We start from the raw sequence: 6,083 nt of genomic DNA, 5'->3' as shown, positions 1-6,083 counted from the left end.
AATGTCAAAGCAGTGGTTTTCAACCTGTGCATTGCAACCCCTTGGGGCAGCATGTAAGATATCCTGAATATCAGATACTTACATTAAGAATCAAAACAGTGCTGGGCATGGTGGCACACGCCTTTAATCCCAGCACTTGGGAGGCAGAGGCAGGCAGATTTCTGAGTTCGAGGCCAGCCTGGTCTACAGAGTGAGTTCCAGAGCAGTCAGGGCTACACAGAGAAACCCTGTCTCGATAAACCAAAAACCAACAAAACAAAACAAACAAAAGAATCAAAACAGTTGCAAAATTACAGTTATGAAACAGCAATGAAATAATTGTGTGGTTTTGGGTCACCATAACGTGAAGAGCTGTATTGAAGGGTCGCAGCATTAGGAAGGTTAAGAAGCACTTTTATGTAGTAAAACTACATCACTGAAAAAAGAGGATAAATATGAGTGGTGTTTTTGGTTTTTTTCCCCGAGACAGGTTTTCTCTGTGTAGCCCTGGCTGTCCGGGAACTCACTCTATAGACCAAGCTGGCCTCGAACTCAGAAATCCGCCTGCCTCTGCCTCCCAAGTGCTGGGATTAAAGGCGTGTGCCACCACTGCCCGGCTATGAGTGGTTTTAAAAGCTATGAAAATCAAACACTAAGAAGAAACAACAAAGGAAACACCAGGAAACAAAAAAAGAAAAACAAAATAGGAAAGGAAAAGGAAAGATAATGAAAAACGTATATATAAAAGTGTCTATATTTTGAAAGTAGCTAATTGGTGAAAGCATACCTCCCCACCACCCACACCACCTACCCTCCACCCTCCACCCTCCACCCTCCACCCTCCACCCTCCACCCTCCACCCTCCACCCTCCACCCTCATCCTGAAACAATGTTTCTCTGGTTGGGTTTCCCTAGGTGTCCTGAGACTTGATCTATAGACTAGGGTAGCCTCAACCTCAGAAATCTGCCTGCCTCTGCCTCCTGAGTGCTAGAATTAAAGGCTCTCACTGCCTGGCTAAAAAAAATACTTTTAAATATGTTGAAGTGGAATAAGAAGAAAAGAGAGCAAGAATGAGGGGCAAAAAAAAAAGAGAGAGGAAAGGAAAGAAAGGGGGGGAACAGACTAAATTTTGGAGCAATTTTTTCTGAATCCTTTATAACTACATAGGGAATTGAATTTAGGGATTCCTGCTTTTTCTATGGTTTAGGCTGGTGCTAACCCTGGATAAGATGGACAGGTACCCAATGTCAAATTTGTCTTCACTTGGCTAGCTTCCCATCTTTGCATAGCACTGCCCTCTACTGGCCACACAGAGCTTTGCAGCCTAAGGGCTTGTTAGGTCCTCTCACCCTCCTGAGACTCCAGATCATTATCCCATAGGTGGTTCAGGTTCTAGCTGTGGGGCGTGTCCCAGTTAAGTTTGGGGTGAAGGAAGCAAACGCAATACTGAGATAAGCACAGGTGGAGGACCCGTCTTCATAATTGCAAAGCCCCTTGAGTGTTTATCACCCTGCTGGACGGATGCCATTGCAGATGCTGTATATAGCCCTAGAACTTCAGTGTCCTTGGGCACTACAGCAGAGAGGGAGAGACAAGTGGTTACACAGTTTGATTCCATTTGCTGACTTCAGGCTCAGAGCTCTCAAAACGCCTCTGTTAGTCCTAGCTAATGAGACCTGATGCTCTTGTCCACCAAGGACAGACACTCATGCACTTTTGTTTTGTTTTTTGTTTTTGTTTTTGTTTTTTTTTCGAGACAGGGTTTTTCTGTATACCCCTGGCTGTCCTGGAACTCACTCTGTAGACCAGGCTGGCCTCGAACTCAGAAATCTGCCTGCCTCTGCCTCCCGAGTGCTGGGATTAAAGGCGTGCACCACCACCGCCCTTCAAGGGTAATGTTTAGAGGCTTGTTCATTTTAATGACAAAGTACTCCTATGCTACCTTGAATGTATCCACTAGCCTTCTCCGTAATCTATAATTGGTGTGATTTTTCTGTAAAGCTGGAATTCTTCACATTCTGAAGTTGAGAAGAGTGGCTTTGGTATTTCCAGTATTTCTGCTCTCAAGTTTCTCAGGGTTAACCCTCGCTGCTAATTCTTCACCTTGCCTTACAGGCTTTCAAGTGGTTGCTTTCTCATGTGTTAGCCAGTATTTTCTGTTGTACTCACCTTAATGACATGCAAGAAACAGAAAAAGCCTGTACCCACTCTTGGTCCATTGCAGCACAGCTTCTAGAGCCACTGAAATTCCTCTTCATAAGGTCAAACAACATGAAGCTGCCCCAGCAATGTGGCTTGTTTTTCATTCCTATCTAATTCAACCTCCCATAATTTCTAATTCCTGCTTATTTCCCCTTGGAGCCAGTTGGCTTTGCAATGTAGTCCTTTACCATGCAATGTCTCATTCCTTGGTGGTCCTCTCTGGACCCTTTCATTTCTGCACTGCTTCTGTCTGCAGTTGGAACTACTAAGACACGTATGCATTACTTCAATAGTTTTCCACTTGGGTGTTTTCTGCCCATTCTTCCTCAACCAGTCCACATTCCCATAGCTATCAAAGTGATCAATCTTTTCAAAGGAAAATAAGATCATGTCATTTTTCTTGGGTAAAATTCCTGAAGGTGGTGCATTTGAACATGAGATAAATTCTAAGCTATTTAACGATGTCTGTGAGGCCCTGTAGATTTAGTTTTTCTATGGATACATATTTAGCCTCCTGTATAATGGTGTATAGACAAGCTGACTTAACTCAGTTTTTCAGGTATGTCCATTTCTTTCTCACTTCAAAGCATCGACACAGGCTCTTATGTCTTCTTGCTGTACTACTGCCATACTTAGTATCTTTAGTCATACGTAGTACCTCAACTTAACTGTTCATTTATCAAACATCTTCTCTGATCATGTAGTCAATGGGTTCTTGTCCTTTTGCTTAAGAAATTTGTGACAGTTAGTCATTATTAACTGTGGGTTCATGTAGTTCAAAACTAGTCTATGATAATCTTTGGGTACTAGGGATACAGAGACCTTGCCTGTTATTGTACCACTCCCTGCCCAGGAGTTAGCATAATGTTTGACTTAAAGTAGTTCAAGAAACACATGCCAAATGATTGATTTCCCTCCCTTTAAGTGACCTGTTGCAAAGACCTAGTACAATTGCTTCATTTATAAGTACAGACCAAGACTCGAGGAGTTTGCTAGATTAATGGATAGTAGCACTCATGAGGCTAAAGCTTGAATAAGATATGTACAGGGGACTTTGCTTTTGCAGAGGATTCAGAAACTACATGGCAGCTCACAATCATCCACAACTCCAGATAAAGGGCATCAGTGCTGTCTTCTGACTTCCACTGGCACAAAGTATGCAAGAAAACCATTCATACACACAAAATAAAATGAAGTGAAAATGAAATAGACGAATGCATGGGCAGAATAATACAGCTTAGAGCCATACAGCTTCAATTTTGTTTTCCTGATTTTTATTTAATAGTTTAAACCAAGACTTTCAGCAAGGATTCAAGACAAGCCTTGAGAATTTTTTTTTTTTTAATTATTATTGTCTATACTTGAATGGTTAAAATATCTGTATTTAAAGCAAATAAACAATATCCCACAGAGGATTTATTTTTCTCATGTTTGTTTGGACATTTGTTATTTAGAACTCTGAAAACATTTTCCCACAGGTGCACTATCATACACAATGCTTACTTTCTTAAGGCGAGTTCAAGCTTTATCCATCATTCCTCTTCAGAATTTAAATTGTGAGTTACTCTATGCTGGAAAATGTTTGAACCCCAAGGATATAATAAGCAAAAATAAAAACTCTGTCCTTGTCAATCTTATCTTTACGTGACCAAACAGTAAAGAAGTGTTAGATAGCCGGGCGTGGTGGCGCATGCCTTTGATCCCAGCACTTGGGAGGCAGAGGCAGGCAGATTTCTGAGTTCGAGGCCAGCCTGGTCTACAGAGTGAGCTCCAGGACAGCCAGGGCTATACAGAGAAACCCTGTCTCAAAAAAAACAAAACAAAAAAAAGTGTTAGATAAACGACAGTAACTTGTGACATATGGTACAGTGAAGTGAGGACATTGCAATTTTAGTCTAATTATGAATAGTATTTCCATAATCCTATACCAGTGCGTAAAAGTGACTTAGAGTAGGTGCTATCTATAGAAAGAGGTACAAGAAAAGACTTTCAACTGTGAGAATTTTTTATTAGATATTTTCTTCATTTACATTTCAAATGCTCAACTGTGAAATTTTTATCAAGAACCATACCTTCTGCCAGGCAGTGGTGTCGCATGCCTTTAATCCCAGCACTCGGGAGGCAGAGGCAGGCAGATTTCTGAGTTCGAGGCCAGCCTGGTCTACAGAGTGAGTTCCAGGACAGCCAGGGCTACACAGAGAAACCCTGTCTCGGAAAAAAACAAAGGGGGAAAAAAAAGAACTGTACCTTCTTTGTCATAGCAATAGCAAGCAGAGACTATTCAGTTTCTAAGGAACTGACAAGCTTTTGCAGCCCAAGGCAGGTTTCCAAAAGGAACACCTCTTGCTGATGATATAGATGCCTGTGGATAGTCAGTCCCCACAGTTCAGTTGTGGTGCTGGGGATGAAAGTCAAGGAATCGTCAAACATGTTAGACAAATACTTCACCACTGAGTACCAACTCCAGGCCATAATGACCAGGACTGAAATAAGATATTGTTAAAACTAATACCTCGCTCTTTGACCGAGACCCGCCAACATGGGCCGCGTTCGCACCAAGACCGTGAAGAAGGCTGCCCGGGTCATCATCTAGAAGTACTACACGCGTCTGGGTAATGACTTCCACACCAACAAGCGCGTGTGCGAGGAGATCGCCATCATCCCCAGCAAGAAGCTTCGGAACAAGATAGCCGGCTATGTCACGCATCTGATGAAGCGGATTCAGAGAGGGCCTGTGAGAGGCATCTCTATCAAGTTGCAGGAAGAAGAGAGAGAGAGGAGAGATAACTACGTTCCTGAGGTCTCAGCCCTAGATCAGGAGATCATTGAGGTGGATCCCGACACCAAGGAGATGCTGAAGCTCCTGGACTTTGGCAGTCTCTCTAACCTTCAGGTCACTCAGCCTACAGTTGGCATGAATTTCAAAACACCACGTGGAGCTGTTTAATCTGTTATGCCATATTTTCAATAAACCTGAAAACAAGAAAAAAAAAAAAAAACTAATACCTCGTGCTGCAAAGAGAAACCGTGTCTCGAATCCCCCCCCAAACCAATGACAAAAAGCAAATAAACAAACAAATAATAAAAACAACTCATACTTAGCAATCTAACAAACAAATGCATGTCTTTCAATAATTATATCTGAATTTACTAAAATTACAAATGATATTATCATATCTTAATATACATCAACAAATCATATTATCAATAGGCATATTAAATGTGTTGATGAAAATAACACAACCAGGCCAGCAAAGTGGTTCATGCTTTTAATTCCGGCAATCAGAAGGCAGAGGCAGGTGAATCTCTATGAGTTTGAAACCAACATGGTCTACATATAGTGAGTTCTAGAGTTCCAGGACAGCTACAGATATATAACAAGACCCTGGTGGGTTTTTCTTGTTGTTGTTTGTTTGCTTGCTTGCTTGCTTGTTTGCTTTTTAAGGAGATAAAATAATAATAATAATAACATATACATATAAGTAACTAAACATACTCATTGTGTTACATGTTGTGTGTGTGTATGTGTGTGTATTCTCACACACATTCAGACAGACACACAGAGACACACAGACAGACACACATAGACACAGACACATACATACAGACATATACACATACAAACACACCACATACACAGACACACACACACACACACACACACACACACACACAGTAGTTAGAATGAAAAAGCCCCCATAGGCTTCTATATTTGAACGTTTGGTTACTAGGTAGAAGATCAAAGAATTTGGTTTGGGAAGAATTAGGTGTGTAGCCTTGCTGGAGAAGATGTGTCACTGGGGGTGGGGTTTGAAGTTTCCAAAGGGTACATCAGGCTGAGTATCCATGCCTTTCTGCCTCCTTCATGCAGATCAGGAAGTAAACTTTCAGCTAGTGCTCC

At 41.7% G+C, this 6,083-nt stretch overlaps 1 pseudogene; it reads left to right on the top strand.

Moving 5' to 3' along the window:
• The first annotated feature begins 4,699 nt into the window (after nucleotides 1–4,699).
• Nucleotides 4,700–5,181, top strand: Gm14586 (annotated as a pseudogene).
• Nucleotides 5,182–6,083: the final 902 nt, after the last annotated feature.

This window comes from Mus musculus, chromosome X (genome assembly GCF_000001635.26).
Source record: "Mus musculus strain C57BL/6J chromosome X, GRCm38.p6 C57BL/6J".
In the NCBI taxonomy this organism is placed as follows: Eukaryota; Metazoa; Chordata; class Mammalia; order Rodentia; family Muridae; genus Mus; species Mus musculus.
This window is presented reverse-complemented; position numbering and strand designations above follow the sequence as displayed.